Below are 26494 nucleotides of genomic sequence, written 5' to 3'. Positions count from 1 at the left end.
AATGCTAACGCATGGCACACGCGTTGCACTTGCGGTTTTAGATTAAAAGCGAACGATCAAATTAGTCAGATTAGTTTGATAGATAATATCAGAAATATGGAGGGAATTAAGTTATATTTTATCACTTTAAACAACAGAGAGTGAAAGTAAAATTCAGCAGAAAGCGAAGCTACACAGAGCTACAATCGCAAACCTCTCAGCAAACCTCTCAGCAGAACGGCAGACAGGAGCAATCGAGCAGAATGGGGTGTGTAAAATGATTTATATCCCTACAGGCATTCAAAAAGGTATACATTTTAACTTTTGTCTTTTAGTGTATTTTAGCCTTGCAAGGGTGACATGCTCTGTGACATGGCCTAGCCTCGACATTGTTGTTCTGCTTTGGTTTTAATTATTGTTTGTTTTCATTGTTTTTGTGGAAATGTATTCCATTGGCGTCTTTGTCTGTGTTTGATGTTTCTGGGTTTCTGATTGGAGTTTAATTTGCTTTGAATTGTTTATTTTGTGTGTGAAATTGTTATCTTTGTATTATTATTATTATTATTATTAGTAGTAGTAGTAGTAGTAGTAGTTTCTGTTGTTAATTTGGAGATTTATCTTTGTTTTTTTCTTGGCTTTTGTGTTCATCTGCTTATCGTTGTTATTGATCTGGTGAAAGTCTATTTAATTCAGTGTTTTGTATGAATATTGACTTTGGTTGTAATTATTTTTTTCTTTTCTTCTTTAGGAGCGGGGTGAACCAGAGTGGGCGGACTATCTGGTGCGGGGAGTAAACGCTTTCCTTTTTTTTTGTCCAAAGTGTGGGGTGTAGGTTTTGCTTGCAGTGTAATTTCACTAGAGTGTGTGGGTGCTTGTGAGATTTCATTCACAGAGGGCTGGTTCATTGGGGGCCGTTGTGATGCCCAATGCTTAGCCTGCCCACCCTCTGGGATACCCCAGCTCAGTTACTAGACTTTTGATTTCATTTAACTTATTGATTGTGATTGTCTTTCTTTATTGTTGTGGCTTTGGGTCACTTGTCGTCATTTTACTGTTTCCTTCGCCATGGTTTCTGTTTTATAATTTATGATTTAATAAAATTTTAATTGGTCTGTATCCACGCCTCTTTGTTTGGTGATTCGTGGGAGTGAACAAGCTTGCGTGCCTTTTCTTTGATTAGTATTTCCCCAGGTGTTTAGCCAGGGGTGATGTAGTCGCTACTAGTGATAATTCAGCAATCTGAACTCATACACCTTTACGCCACAGTAAATCACTGCATCACATTGCTGGGTATTTGCATAAAGTTGAACTTCATTCAACTTTATTTCATTGCCAACTGTTGCTGTCAGTCGTGTTGTCTTAAGTTGCCAACTCTCGTTGAACTTAAATGACTTTCGTTTACTTTGTCACTGCAAATTGCTGACAGTATGAAAACCCATTGTGAAAAACAAATTGTCACTCAAATAAATCACTGTCTCCCTCTGATGTCTACCAACACCTTGTGCTTCCTAACTGTAAAAGTATGTTCATAAGTAAATGTATTTGTAGAATGCTTAGCATGAAATAAATACATTTCATTATATTTATTTTTCACTAGGGGACTCTTTTACCTTACCTTGGATTAGAGTTGTGGATAAGGATAGTTCCTAACTGTACGATATAAAGGTGGAATTCAGTACCCAACTGTATCATGAGGAATCTAATGTGAGCTCCACTTTACCATTGTGTTTCTGCACATTTGCATGAAGATGAACTACCTAGAAGTTAATTTTGCTGCTCAGAGGTTGCTAGTCCATAGCTCAGGAGACCTAATGATGTTCTCAGATATGTTTATTGAAGTCATCAACTTTTTTCCCCCCTTAGAAAACTAAAAAATAGTTGACATACAGTGAGAGAATATAGAGCTATAAAATTAATGTGGATAGCAGCTAAGATTATTTGGTTTAAATGAATGATTTGTGACATTTGATTGCAGACTCTGGTATCTTGGGAAATCTAAGCAGTTTGTCGAGGTTAGTGATCCTCAAGAAGAGAGACAAGTGAGATTATTACACTCCCAGAAAAAAAGGTACAAACGCTCTCACTGGGGTGGAAGTTTTTCAAAAGGTACACCTTTGTAAATTATTTACCCCTTAAGGGTGCACGTAAGTAACTTAAAGGTACACATTAGTACCTAAAATTGTACAAATTAGTACCCAAATGGTACATATTTGTACCTTCCGAGCAGTCGCTGCTCCAGAAAAGCAAAACAAAAATCTACTACCTAAATTAAAATAAATCTACACCGGCAAAGGATATAAGTAATTTATTTATTTATTTTTTCCCCTTTTATGTTTACTATTGAAATGTTGTTGTATGCATTTGTCAATTTTATTTTTCAATTTCTGTATTTTCTTAAATGGGTGTGTATAGAGTATTTACAGAGTGTTAACTTTTAGTTTTAGTCACTTTTTCTTATTTGTAAGTCGCTTTGGATAAAAGCGTCTGCTAAATGACTAAAAGTAAGTAAAGTAAGTAAAAGTAAATGTCATCTTGGAAAATCAGCTAAACATATTCGAGATTTTGTATTTCTTCCTTCCAATTTATTGCATAGCCAACTGTCAGTGTCAATCATGTCATTTCAGACTCAAATTAACACCGCTCATTAAAAACAAATGACTCACTTCAACACAAATTATAATTGAACATGGGAGTCTTTGCTAAATCCCCATCTGTACGTTTTTGGATCCAGACTTTGGGTTTTTCTGTGCATTAGTCTGTCGAGTGTAATAGAGTATCCAGTGTATAATGTGTCAGTGTTAGTGTATGAGAGAAATTGGGCAGAGAATGGGGGCAGGCCTGGAGGCAGAGCCTTCGCTCTGATTGGCTGCAGCAAAAAGGGGCTGCCACAGAGAGGGCCGGATTAGCGGAGGTGGGGGAGGTGCTTTGCTTGCTCTGTACCTTTCAGCTGCAGATCAGAGCACAACGGCGAGAGATTAACACTGTTCACAAGCCCCGAGACGTGAGGAAGATGGAAGAGGACCTCGAATGTGTCCGTGCAAGAGACAGAAAGCTGATTTAGGGTTGCTCTGCACTGGTTTCTTCTTCTAGGAGTGCCTAAGGGTAAGGACTCACTGTCCCTTGTCTGTCTCTTTTAGGAGTCTCTCTGATCCTTTGAGGCATGGACTACATATCATTTCAACCTTCCTGGGACTCTTCCTCTAAGATTTCGGAGCGTCGTCTTTCACCCCATTTCTAAAAGTGTGAGATATATTTGTGTCGCACACTGAATCTATCAGACTTGAAGGGTTTCATTCGAGAGTTCCTTCAGTCTTCTCTGCCTTTCTCTCATTCTCTCTCTGTGTCTTTGTGATCATGCACTGAAATCATCAGTTCATACATTGAGGGCACACCTGCCTCTCAAATTCACTCACTTGTGTGGATCTAACCAGAACTCTGCAGCTGGAATTTTGGGATGGATACTGCGATGGATTTTGGGATTGCCGTATACTTGATTTAACGCTGAACCTGCCGCACAAGACAAGGTGAAAAACGGTAAGAACTTTTGTACGTGACATTTTTTATATTAAATATATGATAACATTATATATATTGATATACATTTTTATATATTTCAGCACTGAATTTATATATTCAGTGTTGAGGGTTAAATAAAATTATGTATGTCGTTTATACATGGAAATATGCAAAGTTTTAGGGTTTAAAACATTTAACACAAATAAACGTTTTGATTCTTCACTATTTCTGGGTCACTATTAAATTAAGTAAATTTGTGACATCATGAGAACTCCTTGCACAGACGATCAGATGTTCTTGGTTTTAATGAAGCTCAAGATGCTCTTTAGATAATCTCAAATCATGCTGCAGAATATGATCAAGATTTACGTTGTAAAAAAAATTCTTATGATTTCTATTTAAAGGTCTCACTCAAATTGTTATGCAGATAATATATTTTAGATTAACCTTTATGTTCTCACAGTTAGGCATTTATTTTGTGACCCCTAATCTGTGTATTCCCTGTGTATTAAAATGACATGCTTTAATTGCCCATAAACACTGACTCACCGTGATGGCAGCAGCCACTGGTTGTCACATTAAAACTTTCTACGCTTGTGGCCGAGGATGACCGCTTTTTAACTACCGACCGTGTACGTGAGGTGTGTGTTTGTGTGTGTGTGTACGGCCATGTGATTGGCTGGTCTCTGGATACTGAAAAGGTTACTGCTAATTAAACCACATTTCTCTCCACTGAAGCACAAAATGTAGGACTCCCTGTGTTCCTCCAAGCAGCTGTTATTCTTTTAACACACTTCAGTATCTCTTTCTCCACTCACACATCTGTACATCAGTGTTTAGCAATCTCACACTCTCGACTCTCTACAGAGCGCCATCCCTGTTTCACTTCACACAAGCGGAGCGATCTTCAATCAGTGTGTGTGAGTGTTTATACACTCAGGGAGGGGTTCATGTGTGTGTGTGTTCGCTCAGGGGAGAGATTGTGAGAAATTGTGTGTGTTCGTGTGTGAAACGGGTGTGTTTCTCTTCTTTCTGTCGGTGACAATAAGCTTGTGGGAGTCAGACAGTCAATTAGTTCAACCTTTCCAGTTTTTGCATGTCTTTCTGTTTGAACTTCAAGCTCTTTATTGTCAATGTGCAGGTACAATGAGATTAGAATTTTTAGTGCTCCACGAAATCGCTGCAATTACACCGAGTATGAAATCAAAATCGACCCAATCTACTTTCTTATTACATGTAATAACACTCTTAGTGTGAATGATTCATCTGTGCACATGATTCCAAAGAAAAATGTCTTTGTCATTTTTCTTCAAAAATAAATGATTTAGCATTTATGCTGACAATATTTGGACAATAATGTTAACCAATAGCCAACTGCATATTTAGTCATCATTTTAGTAAATTCACATTTAGTCTAGTGTGATTCCTGTTTCTCTAGAAACAGGAAATGCAATTCAGTGTTATTTTAGTAACATTGAGATATTATTATAGCTTTTAATCTAGTGATTATCGTCAATTTGATTTCACAGATACTATTTAAACTAAACTGAGCTAGACAATGACATCACTGAATTCAATAATGAAATCCCTTTAACTGAAAATTGAGTGTTTAATCTTATTATTATACATTACTGACACTCTATCCTCCAATTTGATACTGTTAAGTGCTTTGACACAATCTGTATTGTTAAAGGTGTATTGTCCTCATTTCACATCTCATAAAGTCAATTTCCATATCCATGTCTTCAGCGCCATTGCTACTTAACTCATTTTCTTAGGTAACTTCTGAGCAACGCTTTATGATATATGAGTAGGAGAATGTAAAGTAGTTTTAAAGGCTTCCTCTGAGCCGAGCCAAAGCTTTACTCTTCCTGTAATAGTGCTGACACATTTCTGTTGGTTTTGCAGGACATTTACACTCATTTTATAGTCTGTTGGAATGACGGTGAGCAGCATACTGACAGTACAGAGCGCAGTCTCGTCGCTCATTCTTATGTCTCTGAAGTTGTTGTCACCTAGGGTTGTGAACGGGCTCTGTTTGTGATCGTGATGGTGGTCACCAACTGTGTACACACACATGGCTGAAGCTTGGCTTAGGATGATTAGATGCCCACTCTTTATCCTTCTGAACCACACACACACACACACCCACAAGGTCTGACAGATGGCCTTCCTTGAGAGAAAGACAGTGATCCTTTATCACCTTGTCCTTTGTAGTATCAACAGCGTCGTTTGAAGAAATAAAACCGGCTCCCTGATTGCACCAAAAGGGCAGTTTGCTGACAGAATTGCAAGGATAGTGACCCCCAGAGCGACGCAGAAACAGCATGTTTCTGATTCAAATCACATTTTTGCATTCAAATAGCTCCTTTTCATCCTTCTGTGGTTATTCATCTGTTCTTCCTTCATCTTTCTCTATTTGTCACTCTCAGTAAATGTCATGAATTCAGTGTGCTTCATATTAATATGGGCAACTTGATCGGTGAATGGGAAAGTGACCAGGGGTGGAGAAAAGTCCATGTAATCAAAAAATATAAGAAATATTGTGAATAAAAAAATGTATAAAACATATAAGAAATATTTGTTTACTTTATTGAAACTGCTAAATATTTTACACTGAAATTAGATAGATGGATGGATAGACAAATCACAGGTAGACAGATGGATAGGTAGAGAGATGGATGGATAAATGGGTAGAAAGATGGAGAGATAGACAAAGATGGGCAGTAATAGATAGATAGATAGATAGATAGATAGATAGATAGATAGATAGATAGATAGATAGATAGATAGATAGATAGATAGATAGATAGATAGATAGATGGATGGATGGATGGATGGATGGATGGATAGATAGACCGGTAGAAAGATGGATGGATAGATGGTTAGAGGATAGATAGATAGATAGATAGATAGATAGATAGATAGATAGATAGATAGATAGATAGATAGATAGATAGATAGATAGATAGATAGATAGATAGATAGATAGATAGATAGATAGATAGATAGATAGATGGATGGATGGATGGATGGATGGATGGATAGACCGGTAGAAAGATGGATGGATGGTTAGAGGATAGATAGATAGATAGATAGATAGATAGATAGATAGATAGATAGATAGATAGATAGATAGATAGATAGATAGATAGATAGATAGATAGATGGATGGATGGATGGATGGATGGATGGATGGATGGATGGATGGATAAACCGGTAGAAAGATGGATGGATGGATGGATAGACCGGTAGAAAGATGGATGGATAGATGGTTAGAGGATAGATAGATAGATAGATAGATAGATGGATAGATGGATGGATGGATAGTTAGATGGATGGATAGTTAGATGGATGGATAGATAATATAGTATAGTGATGCGCGGGTCGTCTCGTAACCCGCGGACCCCGCGGGTCGGGTTGGGGCGGGTAAAGAAATTGTCACTTTATTTGCGGGGCGGGTTGGGGCGGGTCATTAAAAAAAAAAAAAAAATCCATGTATGTTGCGTGCAATTCCCTATAGCCTATATTAAATATTTGGGAATATCTATTTTCATGTTTTATTAAGTTCTTTGATAAGGTTACGTCACGTGACAAGTCACGAAAGCGCCAAGCAGCTACCGCTGCCAGTCACAACAAAAACAAAGAAATAAAAGTGAATATGGAAGACGAGGTGCGGGAGAAATTGAGGTCGGGAATTTACATATTTACGCGGGTGCTGGGCGGGGCGGGTTGTAAAAATATATACAGTGGTGCGGGGCGGGCTGGGGCGGGCCAAATAATTTCATAAAAGCGGGACCCGCGGGTTGGAAAAATACCCGACCCGCGCATCACTAATATAGTAGTATTTGTTGCACTGAGTTTAATTAAATTTCTGTAATAAAAAAATCAATAAAGTGTAATAAAATGTCTGGACATGATTTGAATTACTATTTTAAAGTTATGAAAATGTTTTAACATTTTATTGACATAATTAAGCAATATAATATTGATAATGTGTTAGTAAACTGTCTAAAAAACAAATCACAAGGTTCTAAAATGATTCCATCAAAAGGATCCCAAAACAGGCTTAATTTCCTGAGATGTGCCCCTTTGACTTGTCACGCATGACTCGTGTAAATTCATGAACCAAGGGTGTCTATGTGCTAATTTTACAGCCTGGGGTCACATGTAGTGATTAATATTTCATAAGCTCAACCTCACAGGTTCATGCAGATATCTGTGACCTCTCAGTCTTAATGGAAAACCTTGCCACAGGTCTTGTAACTAACACTAGAGGCCTCTCTTTGTTGTGAGATGAGTTATGCAATGCAAGACTCCACAATACTGTTTTTAGCATCGAGGTCAGTTACAGCAAAGGAGCTTTTGATGGTGTTTAAAAGGGCAGAGTTTTAGGTGCAGTAGCGTATAATCCCACACTCACGTCAGCTGAAACACACCAACAAAGACTGAAGGCAAGTATCGTGAATAGTGTTATACAAGACAGTGCTGAGAGAAGAACTCAAGTGACCCTGAAGGAGGATTGGCTTTACCGCCCACATCCTGCTTCGATGTACACACAGAAGCGCACCGAGAGCATTAATGACTAGCGGGTCAGCACCCACGACACACCGCTGGCATTGCCACACTCCAGAAAAGCTGTTTTTAATTGATTTTCTGCCTTCACATAGGAGTAGCAAGAAAATTAAAGGTCTTGTGACAAATTCTCAACTTTACTGTCCTCACATTTATTTTTGGCCTTTTTTCCTTGGGATAGTGAAGGCTGATGGGAAATTATAGAGCAGGAATGGGGTCAGGCATAATGAAATCTAAAGATTTTATGCATACACTGCAGCTCATGCGTGTCAAAAGCACATACGCTACAGTTGCACTCGTCATGTGTCTGTGGCCATTGATATGAAATAAATAAATAAAATATAGAAGTCAATGGGTATCATCAACTGTTTGGTTACAATATTTTTCAAAATATCTTTTGTGTCTGACACATATAGGTTTGGTGAGTAAATGCTGACAGATTTTTATTTTTTGGGGCGAGCTAGCCCTTTAAGCACACTTCATTTTCTCAAGGGTGTTAATATGACAGATTGCCATAACTCTGTAACTTTTATTAGACGTTTGAGTTTGTGTATGTTGGACAGCTGCTCGTGCTGAGACCGTGATCAATCTGGGAGAAAGAGAGGAAGTGATGTTCAGGATTAAAAATTTATATTCGCCTAAACATTAAATATTTAACCACAAACTACCTTTGTTTCCTCATTGAACAAGAACACAACATCAAGCCCCTGTCGGAACATGTCTGACTCACTTTCATCTAACACTGATACAGCACAGTCTACAATTCTTCGCTGAAGACATTTGCAGGCAAACGTTTGCCCAGGATGAGTATAGATAAACATTATGTTTAACAAAAGCCCTCCATAACCCTGCTTATCATCCCATCATTCCTTCATTTCGTCCAGGACCCAGGGTCAGAGAAGACAGTGTGAGAATGAAAGGGCCAGTGGCAAAGGTCATTGTTTGTTTTTATTAAAGTGGGGTGGCCTTCAAGACCCTGGAGTCATTTTTTAGGAGCCACCAGCATGTGCCTGTGTGGTTACAACCAGTTGGATGACCCTTTAGTTAAATGTACGACACACTGCTGTTTAGGTTCTGCATTCACATTCGTAAGCCCCCTCTAGGTCGTTTGCACATATAAAGGCTCTTTGTGTGTGTGTAAGTGAGGCCGATCACAATTTTGTGTTGTTTGCTTTCAAGTAGGAGGTGCTGGGGAATATGCCTGATCAGCTGCCGTAGGTGTGAACGGTTTATGACGTTTGTAGCAGGCTAGCTCTATTTTAATGTGAATCTTACTTATCTTCTTGTGAAAAAAGAAGTACACTAGCATAAAAGAGTACACGTTATGGCAATAATAAAAGCCATAAAAGTGTACTGTCTTTAAGTTAATATTATTCATTAATATTGCATTATCTGCAAGTACAGATTCTTAAAAATATACTTTCAAGATTTGAGCTACACTACAAATGCACATTTAATACTATTAAGCACACTTATTTTCATTAGAGAGAGCTTCGTTTTAGCACAACAATCTGCAGCCTACTTCATATTAGCTTGTTTCTGAAGCACATCCACTTCATTAAATGTTTAGCAAGACAAAAAGTGTGTGATGAAACCCCCCGGCCCTTTTTCCATTTGGGTACGATCACAGGTCCGCAGTCAAAATGTCTCATCCCCCCACAATGCACCAAATTGCAGCTATAATAAGCCACATTCATTGGTTTTCTCCACATGTGAAGGCAGATGAATGAGAATAGAGAATATGGCTGTCCTGGGGGATGAGGAGCGGGGCCCGGCCCCTTGCAGTTTGCTCTCAAAGGACACGGCGGAGGGTTATCTACAAGCCTCAATGCCCAAATCTCTCCACACAGAAAGAGAGCTCCCAGGAGTCTTGGGAAAAAGCATGCAGTATGCCTATTGTCAAGGCTGTTCCCGCAGTGTGATCTGATATTTGTGCGCTATTGCTGTTCTTTTTATCGTCAATGTGAAATACACAAATAAATGTGTCACAAACTGCTCGCAGACTGTCCTTACGGTCATGTTAAGTCAAAACTATTTGTATAGTGCTTTTAACAATAGTTTTTTTCACAGCAGCTTTACAAGCAATCAAGCATTTGAGATTTGCTATATTTTCATTTTTGCAATGAAATAAAGTTACACAGCCAAGATTTGCTAAATAGAATCTACTGCCTTTCATGTTGTGTTGTATTTCCAACTTTAATATATTTTTGGCCAATAATATAGTTGTATTTTGCTCCAGAGAAGTTCCAGAATTCCAGTATTTTGTAAATATGAACAATTTTTTTTTCTTTTTACGGCTGCAACACATTCCAAAAAAGTTGCGACAGAGGCAAAATAAAAGTGAAACGGTTATAGAATATCCATGTTAAACTGTTTTGAAACAGTTCACAATAAGCAGTTGATTTTGTAATAGATCAAGGTATCGTGTTTGCTTATAAAAGGAGCATATCAGTCTTTGCAAGCAAAGCTGGATCATGGCTCATCACCTTGTGCCAAATTTCACAAGAGAGGTGTCAAGCAAATCAAAAATCATATTTTGCAATGCAAAATTGCAAAGAATTTAGGTCTTTCACCAAGTACCATACATAATATTGTGAAAAGATTCACGGAATCCAGAGAAATCACAGTACATGTAGGGCAAGACAGGAAACCTCAGTTGAATGTGTTTCACCTTTGAGCCCTCAGATGGCATTGCATAAGAAACCGTCATGCTGCGGTGTTAAATATAGCCACATGGGCTCAGGAGTACTTCAGAAAACCACTTTCATTTACCACAGTCTGCTGCTGCATCAAGAAATGCAACTTGAATATCTGTTATTCTAAGAGAAAGCTATACATCAGTTCTATGCAGCGATGCTGCTGGGTTCTCTTGGCCAGAGCTCATCTCAGATAGTCAAAAAGACAGTGAAAATGTGTGCTGTACTGTGTCCTGTCATGGTATTGGGGTGCAGCAGAGCAAACAGCATGGGTGACTGGCATATGTGTGAAGGTACTATTGACATGGAGGCATATATTGGGATTGTCCAGAGATATACAGTATACTGCCATCAAGATGATGTCTTGCTGAATGTCAAGATGAAGTCCATGGTTATTATGCCAGCTCTCATTCTGCATGTGCTACAACAGTGTGGTTTCGTAGAGACAGTGCGAATGTGTTAGACTGGCCTACCTGCAGTCCAGATCTATCTCCAATTGAAAATGTATGACCAGTCATGAAGAGGAGAATCAGTCAATGACGATCACAGACTGCTGAGCTTCTGAAGTCTTGTATCAATTAGTATCCTCAATTCCCAAACAATGAAACATTGTAATTAAAAGGAAGGTTGATGTGACAGTGATAAACATGCCTCTTTCCCAACTTTTGTGGAGTGTGTTGAAGCCATCAAAATCTAAATTTGTTCAAATTTACAAAATACATTTAAGTTGGTGAGTGAAAACTTTGGAAATATTTTATTTGCACTTTTGTCAATTAAATAAAAGTTAAAGAGAATGAACAAATCACAGATTCTTGATTTTACAAAATGTCCCAACTTCTCTGGAATTGGAGTTGTATGAAATGACCCCCATATATAAAATACATGAAATCACCCCATAGCAGATCTATATAGGTGGAGCTGCGGAAGGTGTAGGGTTTCTGAAGTGCACTGCAACTGCTATAGCAAGCCCTAGTCAAGTATTTGAATGTTGAGCAGCAAGCTCATTGTCTGCTGATGTGAAAAGAAGCAAACAGCTGCACCATGTGATAATGATGTGATTATATCATAAGTTCGAAACTATCAGCCTGCGCCATATATTCTGCGTTTACTCTGCAAGTCTTAATGCACAGGTCCGATCTTTTGACCATATCCAACGGCTGTCATTGATGTTTTGCAGCACAAAATCTGACTGAACAGATAAAGACCGGAAAATAATGGTAATTTTAATTTGTGACTATTTTATCTACAGCTGAGGTAGAATTCTTTAGAGAAATAAAGATGATAATTTGAATGGATTAACGAGAGAGAGAGAGAACGAATGAACACATGCACCCACGTGCGAGCGAGTGAGTGATTGTGAAGCATTGCGAACAAGTTTGTCAGTTTAATTACAAAAAAAGTTATCACCTCATTGCTGAGAAATATAATGTAGCTTTTAGCTGTTGTATTTTCAAAATTCACGGGTCAGGGGTTGAAAACCAGCTTCAGAATGTGCAATTTCTTACCTTTATAAAGTTTCCATCTCAATAAAATGCGAGCGCAAACAGCAGGATTAAAACGCCATTAAAAATCTTTATATCGGATGTGTATCCAATTAAAATCCACATTTGGAAGTGGCTCAGATAGGATGCGAAAAAAACGGATCTCGCGCAGGTTTTTGTGTTTACACGTGCGAAACAAATTCCGATCTGTGTCAGATGTGAGCAAAAGATTGGATTTTTTGTGCCAGTGTAAACGCAGCCATAGAATTTCATGACAGAACTTTGTATTTACATTTTTGCTACGATAAAGGTAAAGTAAGATGTGCTCTATGTTTAACTTTTAATATATTACTGGGCAATAATGTAGTTACCATTTTACATAACAAAATTTACGCCCTAAACGAGTGTACTATATCAAAGTGGGACATGCTTATATCCAACTTTATAATAAAGAGCTGCTCTATTTTATAGTTACATTTTGCACTGAAATCAGACAGTTCAGATGTATACAGTATATATCACTTTACATGAGTGTACTGTATACTATATACAGTATATTAAAATGTATATGTAGAGCTGTGCGATAATACAGTAGGACATTTTTTTGACAGTGCAAGCAATCAAGCAGTTGAGATTTGCTATATCCAATTTCATATAAAAGCTGTAAAATAGTATAAACGATCAGTGAGATTTGCTATACAGTAGACTATTTTAGTTTTATGTGAGTGTACTGTATGTATGCAGATAAAGTAGGATGCACTTTATATCAAACATTAAAGGTGGGGAAAGCGATTTTTGGTAGCCAAAGTTGATATTTGAAATCACCAAAACAAACACGCCCCTTCCCCAAAAGGGTCTCGCCCCTATTTTGATAGCTCCGCCCCACATATACGTACACAACCCAGGCAACAATTAGTTCTGTGAATCAAAGCAAAACCAATGTTACACCATGTCTACACCGGACGCGAGCGGCGCAACAAAATACTGTAGACGTCATTATAATCAGTGATGCTGTCTACACTGGATGCTGTGCGGCGCCACAATTCCCAGACAGAAAACTGCTGCCGCGTTCTATTTATGACGTGCTGACACAAATTCCAAACGATTTTCAACGGTCGCTTTATCACGTCCAGTGAAGACAGACTTTAGCTGTTGTGCCGTGTCTGGTGTAACAAGCAACCTCGGCGCCCGATCGCAGGCCTTCCGCTCCTTGAGTTCCCTCCAGCGCTGGAAAGCTGATCCAATTTTTACACGGGTCCTACTTCTTGCCTTATCGTTCAGCAGACGTTTTCCTCTTTTGTTGCTATCTCTATCTTTCTGCACTGAACGCTATCTCCTCCACATCATGAGTAGACACGCCCCTTACTGCTGATTGGCTACAAGTTTGTTTTGGTACTCGGCCTCAACTCAGTTTTCTAAAGCGTTTTTGAAAAATTACATAGCCCACCTTTAAATATATCGCTAGAAGATAATATAGTGAATTTTTTTGACGATATAAAAATCAAGCAGTTGAGATTATAGCCATACATTACATATCACTTAACGTCAGTGTGCTGTATTTATCCGAGTAAGGTTGGATATTATAAAGGGAAGATATTGTTAAATATTCAGTAAGGTCAGTTGCTTTGCTGTGTGAGAGAGAGATACAGGGTGGCACAAACGTGAGGATCTGAGACTTGCTGTCAACCAGCATCACGTGTCCGCTAGGTCAGTTATGATGGTCATGCAAACATAATATCAGCAAAAAAAATAAATAAATACAAAAAATTAAAATCTGCTGCCCCGCTCACGCTGTGCTTGTTTGTCATTGAAATTGTGTTTATGGATGCATTAGCAGTACTTGCCTGTTAATGGAACATTACATGATAATTCATAATTTAATTCGTCTTTTCGTCTTTTCCCCTGAGAGGTGTGATGTGTGTTCAAAAATGGGCTGTTAGTAAAAGTCATGGCGCAGCATGCTGCTGTGTCTATCAGCTGCATTCATACCTTGTGTACAAATATAAGCAGGATCTACTTTATAAAACAGACCCTCAATCTCTGTTTCAAATACAGTGGAAGAGTGTGTCTAAATTTAGAAATGGAATACTAGTATTGTATACTGTCTTCTATTTTTTAAATATCTGTGAAACCATAGTCCACACGGGCCGCAGGAATTGTGTTACGGCCTAATAAGATTATGAAACTAAAAAAGGCAATGATTTAATTGAATAAATGTGAGTTCAATGTCAAAATGCTGCGCTGTTGCGCGTTCTACAGGCTTGCCATTTCAGAGTAGTTTGCAATCAGTAAATACCTCACATTTATGCCAGACGATTGCTTATGATCTGTTGTTGATGAGTAATGACAACACTTTATGGTGTTTATATTATAATATGTTATAGATGGTAATAAGAGTGCACATTTTAACAATGTCATTTTTTCAGTGAGTAGCTGGAGGTAGTAAAGCACAGACATTTCAAAATAAGAGTCCTTGTGTATTTATTGCTTGTTAATTATAAAAAGTCTTTTTTCCGACATTTTATTGGCATATTTATAGTTATTTTAACGTAAACTCTTGTAGCTTCTATCTGGGCCTGTGCCTCATAGGAAGGAAAGACTAAGAATATTATTTAACAAATTCAATAGATTTTACTAGTATTGACACAGTTTTGTTTTTAATTCCCTTCCTTTAACACATCATTATCAGATCAGCAAAATCCAATATTGATGGACCTCTAATTCTTATGTATTTACAAATTATTACATAAATTAATTTCAATACATATGTACTATGTATTGAATAAAACATGTCTTGACAAGGTTTCTGCGGGTCTTATTAAGATCTTTAATAAATCTTAATTCTTCCGTCCACAAATTAAGGCCTTAAATCAAGTCTTAAATCAGATTAATTCTTAAATGCATAGTCATTGAATCACATGTTGCATGTTGTAAAACTAAAGAGGGTAAAACTCATATCGTCCTCAGCATTTTTGTCTTGTTTTCCAATACAAATATCTAAACTTTCTTAAATACATTTACTTGAGATGCAAAATTAAGATATTCAAAGTCTTTTGAATTGAACAAAATGAAGGGAGTTTATGCTTAAAACAAGATCAAATATCTGTCAGCGGGGTATGAACACTTAACACTTGATTTTTCTGAGCCCATGGCAGATATTTGATCTTTACCATACATTCCAGACCTTTTTATCTTTTTGTTTTTTGTTTCTTTTGAATCATAAACTCACTTCTTTTTGATCAACTCCAATTTATCAATTTATCATAAACAAGATCTTTCATTTAATGTCATTTTGCTTCTCAGTTTATCCTGATTTAATAATCTTTAGACATTTGCACTGGAAGACAACACTGTTTGAAGTTTGTTTGTTCAGAAGATTTTTTTCTCCATATCTCTCTCTCTCTCTCTCTCTCTCTCTCTCTCTCTCTCTCGTAAAATGGATTAAAAATGAATGGCAATCTGTTGAAAGTTGTATTTTCAAACTTTGAAGTGTTTAATTTTGAGCTCCCTATACTTTATGTTTTGAGAACATATTGACGTATTGCCAATTTTTTTTTTTACTTGCATTTAAAAGTCGGTAACACTTTACAAGGTTAATTAACTACATTAGCTAGCATGAACTAAGAATGAACAATACTTCTACAACATTTATTAATCATAGTTAATATTCATTTAAGCATTTACTAATGCATTATTAATATCACAAGTTGTGTTTGTTAACATTAGTTTATGCACTATTAACTAACATGAACAAACAATGAACAACTGTATTTTTATTAACTAACATTAACAAAGCTTAATCAATAGTGTAATAAATGTATTGTTCATTAAAGTTAGTTAATACATTAACTAATGGTAACAAATGACACATTATTGTAAAGTGTTACCAAAAAATCTATAACTTTACCTTCTCAAAAAAAAAAAAAAAAACGCATAAACCCTAAACTTGCAAGTGACCCCATTTTACAGTTGAATGAATGCCTTCATCCTGTTTAATTCAGTAAGAGATACATGATTTATTTTGAGAATATATCAGTTTGTTCTTTATGGACATACATTATTAATTAAATTTGTGCAGGTCTTCAAAAAGGTTCACTTATATTTGACTTATATTCTGCAGAGACCCTGGAAGCTTATGCATTTTTCAACATTTTACAATAGTATGCTTGTCATCATATTACCTTTTTGCATGTTTAGTTCAGTGAATGGTTTTTTAATTGTCATCTTCTTCATGTCAAGTCAAGTAATGAGTAACGATTTTCACAGTTGACATATTGGAAACCCCTTACAATGAAAATGGAATTGTATTGTGGGATATACAGTATAGACTTTCCAGGTCTTCCATGGATCTGTTCCAAATCCTGGAGAGCTGTCTCACTGTCTTTCAAGACTGCATCTTAAATGAAACAAACAAAATCAAAGGTAACAAATCTGGAATGATCTAAATCAAACAATCAAACAATTCATTTAGTGCTAGTGAAGTGCATTGATTTTGATTGAGTTTTGAGTCATCATGTTGCCAAGCTAATAACAGTATACTCTACAATCATAAAAAACACAAATATTGGTTGAAATAGTTCACTTGAATCAGATTTATTGATGCTCATTGCCTAAATCCCAAGACACACTGCACAATTTTAGGCTGTCCCAGACGAAAGACTGGCATCATGAAACAATTTTGGTGATTTCTGTGATCGTGACTTCTAATTGGTGGTCCTATGTCGTACAGTGAGAGAGGTACAAAAGAGGACCGTATAATTTTCTGACAGTGTCAGAAATTCAGCATGATCTTTGCACAGCGGGTTTGCTGCTATGACCCACGTTTACTGACCAGCCAATAAAACTACGACATGAAATCATCACGACATGGCGCTAAAATATAAAACTGCTTACCTCAAGCTCTTATCCCTTCTCCCCAAACAGAAGTCAATAGGTTTCATCATCATATAGTCTACATGCATATAGTACCCAAGTTTATTAGATCCATATCGCAAAGTATGATTTGAGATAATCTTGATTTATAGGATTTAGACTTTGACCAGATGCTGAAAATTTTTTAAATGCTGAAAATAATCTAAATTTAGATTAGGAAATTAGCCTATGTGTAATACATTCTGTGCACAGTATATATATATATATATAGTATATACATACTGAATAATGCAAAAATAGTTTGGTAGCAAATGATTCGCATAAAGACACTTAAATACTTCAGTCAATCTCTTAAGACTGATAGCAGGTTAAACTCTTAATGTATTATATGATATTGTGTATGTGTTTGTAACATGATTCAGTTCTTGTTCTAAATTATTCCGTTTCCATTTTGCCTATCCCTTTGGGAACAGGGCTGGAGGTGTGTTTTGGACGGAAGGGAAATTTGTATTTTGGGTCTGTTCTGTATGTTTATGTGTTTTCCTTTGAAGCCGTCTGTCTGGTTGCAGAAATATGGAGGGTTTTTATCTACCTCCAGAGATTTAGATGCTCCAGTGAGCTTTAGTCCACTGGAATTTTCATCGTCTAAATCGGATTCATTCACAAAGTCCCTTGTCCTACAGATTTCCTTTTATTTAAAGTAGAGAAACGGTCAATAAGGTAAACTGAGCGACAGTAACCCAAGTTATCTGTTGTATGACTATTAGAATTCAGAATAACACAGCAGATACTGACCTTTACATGCACAGACACACCTCAGCTGTCACCGTTTTATGCCTTAACGGCACAATGAACTTTACTCAACCTCACAGCACTATGCAGCCGTTTGAGTTTTAGTACTGTGTCATAAAACTGCATCGACTCTGGATGGACGATGGCGCCTTTTGGTTTTTTAATCCTCATGGGCCAAATCAATGTCTTTTGTTACTGCTTCTTATCGGTTCGGGGCAGAAGTCGGTCGTGCGGCGTTAAGGTTTTGGAGGGGGTTTACTGCCCTGCATATGGTCTGAATGAACATAAGGTGAGAGCTGGGGGGAGTTTTCCATTAAAAGAGCGATAAAACTCAATAATCTTCCCATCGGAGTGCAGTACGGCCACAGGCTAAACACAGACAGGCGATGTAATTAAATCTAAGCAGCCTTCACAACTGCATTGATCTCTTTAAATAGAGGAGCTAATGGCTATTGGGTGCTGATCTGATTTTGCCATTGGGACCTGATGGAATTGCGCTCTGGGAGTATAGGAGAATTTGAAAGCTGTGGGGAGGCAGAGAAAGTGGAAGAGAAGCAATTATGATTTCTGCAGGATTGGGACTAAAATGCTGACAATGAACTGAGCAGACTCCAGTCACTTGCATTTGGCTTCGAATCGTGAGAGAAACAAACATTCATCACTGTAACTCACAGTGACGTGGAGCGAGAGGCGTGATAGACGAGTGTGGAAGCTGAGAGGTACCAATTAGGTTTTATTACGGCCGTTTGTGCAGAATGTTTTGATGTAATTATTTTGGTTCATTTTTCAGATTTGTTTTGGAGCTTGGAATATTGTTTATAGATTCTCAAAGCTGGTTATTATCTGGTCAGAGATGGCCATTGCTTATTTGTTTTCCAAAACATGGTTACCAGTTTAAGTAGGTTTTATGAGCAGGGGAATCACTAACAAGAGCTTTGTAATATCTCTCCTAGACGGCATGAGATAAACAGATGCCAAATGGAGTCTCTGTTTCTCAGATGTTTGTCCTGACACTGGTAATCGTGTATATATATATATATATATCTTCTCTAGAGTTTAAGAAGAGAAATGTGAAAATTTGCTATTATATTTAATTCCTACAATATCAAATTATTTTGGCTAATTGACGTGCTATCCGTGTTACTTTTATACCACACTGGTGTTGGTTTTACTTTGAACTTGCTAGTAATTTTCACAAATAGTTACATATAAATGATTACCCTGCAGAAAAAATTAAATACAGAACTTGTAATGGTTTTACTGGTTATAATAGAAATTGTATTGGTTTTAATGGAAACTGTAATGGTCTCTGTGGGTCTGTACTGCTAATTTGTCACATTTTATTGGTGGCTTGTTAAAACCACTAAATCTTAATGGAATATGTTCCAAAAACACTACAGGAAACCATTTATTAATGGTTTTAATGGTTAATCGTTGTTGGTTTGTATTGTTTGTAATTATATTTTTAGTCGAAACCATTAGAATTATTATTATTATTATTTATTTGATTTTTTTTTGCACATTGAACTAAAAAGTGACATTTTTAAGTAGAAAGACTGAAATACAATTTTGTTGTAAAACACTAAAAAGTTAAATAATTTTTACAGTGAACTATACACATACTTATACTATAGCCGATATCTTACTTGTTTCTATAGAGACATCTAAAACAAAGTTTAGGAAACATAAGCAAAACTACCAAAAATACAATAATCTCCAATCTGAGAAAGAGCAGCGTCTGAGCAATAAATTCCATTGGATATTGTTCACTCTTTAATTCTTGGTAAGACTTAATTTTGATAATCCTCTTTAGACATTCTTTTATAGAATACTACAATGTGACTACATGTTAACTAGCAGTCATTAGATTATTAGTAGACTGTCTGCTCAATATCTGCTCACACTTTATTTTGTCTGTCATCCAACAGACATTCTACTGAAGTAACTTTGCAAGTATGTCAACTTATTCTACTAACCCTAACCCTAACCCTAGCAGTCTACAATACTCTAACAAGAGTTAGGTGGCTTGTAGTTGCAAAGTTATTTATAGCTAGTAAAATGTCTAAAGTGTACTATCAAATTTAAGTGTAACCTAACATTGTGTCATTAGATATGTGCAAATATTAAATCGCCTCTTCTAACCAGTTTGTAAGACGTGAGACAATAAAAAATAAATAAATAAATAAACAAACACGTCTGTATGATGTGAAACATTTGTAAACATGCATGTCATGGCACTGTGTAATTTTTGAATCTGATTGAAAAAATAGATTCAAGCATTTATCTGCATCGTTCAAGTTCATCAATACGATTATAAACAATTGATTTGAGCATGTGAACATAGATTGTCATTGAACCTCCTTCTACTCCACCGATAAGTCCTTCAATACAAAATATCTGTAAAAGAGGGTTAGCCTCTGTTAAAATGAATTAAAATTAAAATCACATTTGTATTTCCCAAATCCCAGTTTTAATATTCTATAGTGCAAGTAGACAGAATTTTTAAAATGCACCAACATGCAATGAATAATTACATTAATTAATAAGAATAATCACAACAAAAACACTTATTCGTTCAAGTAAATCAATATATACCATTGATCAGAGATTTTTAATGATCAGGTTCATTAGCTCAGCTGTAGGCTGTCTATAGTTGCCAGGCAACTGAGCACATTTATATAAAATTCAATTGATGTGTGGTCACAGATGTGTCTATATCAGCTATTTTATAATGTGCAATCAGATTTTACAGTGCAGATGTCTTTTTTCATCATCAAACACAGTGAGGTAATGTAGGCCAGATTTCAGGCAAAATCAGGATTAAAAATCGTTTTTAGTTACAGAAAATTGATATTCTCTGTACTGTTACTGAGCGGTGCAGTTTCACACAGCACAATGTCACCTTCAACGGCTTGTGATGTTATTTCAAAAGGGAAATATGGGGGATGGCTCATGTTCATTCCACTTCAAACATGTTCAGATACTTTCAGTGGTGACAATATTCCTTAATAAGTGCACGAAGGTCTTGACAAAATTGCAGAAAACTGCGGCTTACCCCCAAGCTCAGTTGCACCTATTGCGCTACTGATCTTCAGTATTGTTCATGCCTTGCGGGATAAACTCATGACAGACATTTCAGGGCTGGTGTAGACTGCTATTTTGGCACATCTCTTCATTGAGTTTTGTCATGAATTGCATTAGCGCCGTGGGAGGATAAAGCCATGTAATGGTGCATAAAGCAATGCAGATACGTTCATTAACCCGAGGGTCGGTCCTGAAAAGAGAACAGCCCGTTATCTAATGATGGTATTGTTCAACTTGAAGGCTGGGCTGTCATTTGTTGTTTAGCATTATTCACCGGAGCGTACATCTTTTAAAATGCTCTCTGTATTTTGCTTTTGTCCTTTCTTTTTCTTTTCAGGCAATTTCCTTCCATCGCAGCTGCAAATAGCAGGGGCTAATTCACAGAAATGTGAGGGGTGTTGAAGCCGTGATATGTTGTAATTACCTCACATTCATTATTACACGTTTATATTCTGAATATTATAGTTCTGTTATAAACAATCCTTGCTGTCTATCTACAGTACTGTAGGCAACTGCCTTTTGAGGGTCTGTTTAAACAGGATTTGTTCTTTAAAAACAGCTAGACAGAGCAAAGTGTTATTGAAAAGAAGGCACTGGGTGACGCATTAACCCTTGTGAAAAGGAATTGTTCTTAACTGTATTGAATGTGCACTTGTAGTGTGCTTCAAATCTTAAAAGTATATTTTTAAAATGCTGTACTTGCAGATAATATCAAATTAATCAAATAAAGGGTATATTTCATGACAATGTTTCTTAACCCACTTAAGTAGACTTTTGCACTTAGTGATGTCAAATTAAAAGCCTTACTTTAAAGTACATTTTAAATCATTGTGTTTTAATAAAACGCCATGAATTAAGCTTAAATTAAATTTAAGTATATTTACGTTTACCATAAATGCTTTTCAGTACATTTGACAGTACACTTTAACCATATTTCAAAGACAATATAGTAATTATACTATATGAGTTATACAAATTAAATATAAAGATGTACTTAAGTCCGACTTAAGTGAGTAAAAAAAAAAACTTTTTTCACATGAGTTTTCATTTAATTGCAATTGAGATGCACTAATTTGACATTATTACAAAGTGCACTTTTTAAAAGTTAAAGAAACATTTTTTTAAAAGTCATAAAAGTGTACTCTCTTTAAGCATGCTTAAGTAGCCTTGTATTTCATTAATATGATATTATCTGAAATGTTAAGATTTCAGGTACACTACAAGTGCATATTTAATACAATTAAGTGTACTTCTTTTTCACAAGGGTATCTTAGTAGCCAGTCAGTGCTGAATAAGTTTTATAACGTTTTTGTTTATACCATCTTTGATGATTTTTACATTGTAATTGAGCTCATCAAAATTAATGGTGGGATTGGTATCTTTGTGAAGGTATCTTAGTCATCATTATTATGGAGCCTATAACAGCTCTAGCATCAGATGCATGCTTAGGATATCTTAAAATGCTAGGGTAGGCAGCTTATTAGGTTTGGGAACAAAGCTTAAGTTCTCTACTGAGGAAGAGCCCTAAGGAACCAAGGAGTTGTTGTAGTTAGTTAGCTTACTGGCAGGGTAGCTTATCTGATTAGAGTGTGTTTGCCTGACCTCTGCCTCTCTAATGTATTCCACGCTGAGGTGTCTTGGATTGAGAGCGTGTGTTGGCATAATAAACTTATGTGTGTTTGATTATGAGATGAAGACCCTCTCCCCAGCTGCTAGAGTTTCATTTGCCATGGCAACTCTTTGATTGACTGAAGATTGATTTGATGGATAGGAGCAGTTATGGCAGGTCACTAACAGAATCAGGCCTTTTTGATTGGGTGATTGACTGCTTTGTTCATGCCAATGACTGATGAGTTGTTTTACTGGATATTAGACTCCGGCATGCCACTGAATGCATGAAATTGCCTGAACTTGCATTGTCCATGCACCACATTTCAGAAATAAATTTCTACTTTATTATTTCAGCAAGGATGCATTAAATTGATCAAAAGTGGCAGTAAATACATTTATAATGTAAAAGAAATCTGTTTCAAATAAATGCTGTTCTTTTGAACTTTATTCACCAAAGAATCCTAAAAGAAGTTTTATGGTTTACACACAAATATGAAGCAGCACAATATTAAGAAACGTTCTTTAACATCAGATCAGCATATTAGAATGATTTCTGAAGGATCATATGACACTGAAGACGAGTAATGATGCTGAAAATTCAGCTTTGCATCAGAGGAATAAATTACATTTCAAAATATATTAAAATAGAAAACAGTTATTTTAAATTGCAATACTATTTCATAATATTAGTGTATTTACTGCATTTTGATTTTATATATATATATATATATATATATATATATAAAGCCTTGGTGAACATAAGACACAGTAAGACACCTAGACATTTCTCATTCAGTTTAGGGCTTTCAAATATGACAGATTCCATTTTATATACCCATGGACGTATTATATAGACCTGTATATAAATGAAAGCCTGGGAATTTATATCAAATGTATTTACAAAAGTAAACTATGACATCATATCTCAAATATTAATATGCTCAGGTTTGTTCTGTATGTGATGACGGTCAGTCAGTCCCAAACACTGTGTCTGTGAATGTAGCCTTTGGCAGAGACACTCTACCTCATTTTGGTAATCTCCTCAGGGCAATGGACTACCTGTCCCCCCACACTGTGGAGAGATATCTCTTCCCCCAGGCTTTAATGACTCTTCCATTATTTTCCACTCTGGTCTCGTAATGACCCCTTATTATGCTGTTTGGACACAAACTGGAGTGACAGCACTGCAATTAAGAGTCACAGAGGACATAACCCCACAGACCCCCTCAACTTGCTGTGCACAAGCAACACAGTCCACTATCACGTCCCTCCCCCAGAACCTTGTCCTGTGATCAGGATCTGTTATTTTAAGGCTCTTGTGATGTGTGTTTCACAGACCCAGATTCAGAATGTCAGGTGTTCAGTTTATATAGCATTCCTGGACTGAAGGCCAGTGGTCTGTTGATATTAGTCTCAGCCTCAGACGTTACGCCCACGGACCGTTGGCTAAACGTCTGATGCATATGGCACACAAAAGTGGAAACACTTCAGGAGTTTCGAAGTCCTCACCGGATTGGTTGAATTATACAGGATTTCTGGGAGACGTGTGTATCGCGTTCTTTAATGTTCCTCCTGGAAACAAAGATGCAGTGACGCCAAACCCCCCCACGAAAGAAGAAAGCCGTTGTGTTTACAACTGTGACAACGAGCGCTTATCAAGCGATTTTCAAAAGTATGTGAAATACTTAGTTCGCGGCATAGAATACGTCCGAGAGTTTTACACACTGGTCTGTTATTGTGGAGACATTTCCACGCCCCGAAACGTGACGATGAACGAAACGAACTGTGATTGGTTGTTTGACATGTCGGTAAAACAGCCTCATGGGTGGGCCTTGGCCAATGAAAGCTGCCATGGATTCCAGACCTTCAGCTGTCAGTCTGAAGACTAGTTGATATAGACATTATGTTTAGCCCAATGCTTTATATGTTTTTATGCTGTAGCATTACTTTTTTTTACAATGCCACATTGGTCAGTGCTATAACCCTTCTAGAAAAAACAACAACAAAAAAATGTACATGATTTAAAAAGACCTGTATACTTGGTATAGTACTTGGAATATTAAATAAATAATATTCTTTAAAAGAATATACTTAGGTGTGAAATGATTGTGCTGTTTTTGCACTAGGTTGCATGTTATGTCCAAGTGAAAATGTATTATAGTTTAAATTTATATTGAGGTTTTGTGGCTTTTTTTTGAGAACAGATTGACCATTAAAATGCTCAGTGATCAATGATCAACGATGAACTCATGCACCTCAGTTTTTGAAAAAAAAAAAAAAACATTATTTCTGAATTGTTTTTTAAAAAGGTTCATTCAAAAACTGCGTAAGATCAGATCTTTGAGGCCTATCTTCAATCAGGTGCAAAAAGAAAGAAAGAAAGAAAGAAAGAAAGAAAGAAAGAAAGAAAGAAAAAGAAAGAAAGAGAAAACAAGTTGACACTGAGGCCAAAAAACATAAAAATATTCTCATGCACCAAACAACACTGAATGTCACTGGCTTTCATTGTATGCACAAAACATTCTTCAAAATATCTTCTGTGTATTAATTAGCTTAGCTTAACCAGTGAGACTTCCTTGGTCAGCCCAGCTGTTTCATCAATGACAAAGCCGGTCAGGTGACTAAGCTTTGCTGGTAAATAGCTTAGTTTTGCTAGGCTTAAAGTAAACCAGCTCTAACCAGCCTAGACCAGCATTCCAAAAGTTTCTGTACTGATCTCTGCGAATACCTCCTTTGGTTTTTCTACAAGTGGTCCATCTCCTTATACAGTCTCTAGCCTGCACGCTGATCACGCTTTCTCAGCTGGAGCTCTGAGATGTGCTATACTCAGTTCAACAGGCTCTTGTTGTAGGTAGGAGGACACAATATGTCTCTGCATAGAGAGAGAAACAGTGAGAGATAAAGCACGTTTAATTTACAGCCAAACAAACCTGTGAGTCAGAGCGATGTGATGAAAGGATGACTCCCGCAGAGCGCAGATGCTGTATCAACTCATGATTTGTTCACTGCACGGTCTTCAGTTTGACCTTTCTTTAAGTCGACCTCAATCAATATCAATATCAAAAACTTACTTGTTAAGTTACAAGAACATCTTTAAGTGCTTGAAATGTATCTCTTGATTTGTGACCCATTTTTTAGTTTGCAAAAGACTCGTTTTTCAAATGTACCGTAGGTGTGTGCGGGAGTGGATACACTGAGTTCACCTTTGGGTCTGAGTTAAATTGTAGCCTCGTTTTATGTAATATTACAAGTACAACAGAAGCTCCATTTTTAATGTGGCATGTAAGGTTGAAAATCTGTGTTTATTACCTTCTGTTGCAGGTTTCAGAGAGGTTGAAAGTAAAGGTTTTCCAGTGATTACTCAGTCTGGGTCAGCAAACACGTCTCTTCTGCATCATAGAGCTTCGAGGACGCAGTCATCAGTGAAGGTTTATTTTTTTATTATCTGAAATATTATTCTGAAGGCCTTTTACCATAGTTTGTTTCGATGATATAGTGAAGCATCACTATGTGACCCCATTGGCTGCTGACCTTTTGAAGCACAGCCAAAGATTACTGGACAATTTACATGATTACGTGGGCGGTGTTGGCATGAAAATGAACAAGATGGATGGAGACTGATCCTGTGAGTCCAGATACAATAAGGTGCAAACCGCCAATGGTGGGTGCATTGAAAAAATGCTCAAGCCGGGAATTTTTTTGTAGTATTTTGCATTTTTTTATGATTAAATATATATTTTTGTCCTCATTACAATGGGATTATTTAGCTGTTTTCCTTGTATAATTGAGACAATCAGTGCAGCACTGTCATTGTGTCAATCACAGATATGCAAGATGAGCCAGTCTCTTTCTATCTGGAAAATGTCACCTGTGAGTAAGAAGGAAGGA

General features: G+C 36.7%; 1 protein-coding gene across 2 annotated transcripts in view; it reads left to right on the top strand.

Moving 5' to 3' along the window:
• Positions 1–2868: 2868 nt before the first annotated feature.
• LOC306888187 (xylosyl- and glucuronyltransferase LARGE2s) overlaps positions 2869–26494 on the top strand; it is a 69481-nt gene continuing 45855 nt past the window's right edge. The window contains exons 1-3 of one of the 2 annotated variants that reach the window (XM_079446364.1): positions 2911–3081; positions 3411–3513; positions 25928–26028. The gene's annotated coding sequence lies outside the window, so the exon portion shown is untranslated. Of the gene's footprint in view, positions 3514–25927; positions 26029–26494 lie in introns of both variants that reach the window. The other variant, XM_079446363.1, reaches the window with a different exon arrangement.

This window comes from Barbus barbus, assembly GCF_936440315.1.
Source record: "Barbus barbus genome assembly, chromosome: 22".
Lineage (NCBI taxonomy): Eukaryota > Metazoa > Chordata > Actinopteri > Cypriniformes > Cyprinidae > Barbus > Barbus barbus.
Note: the sequence above shows the minus strand (reverse complement) of the source record. Positions and strands in the feature narration are given on the sequence as shown.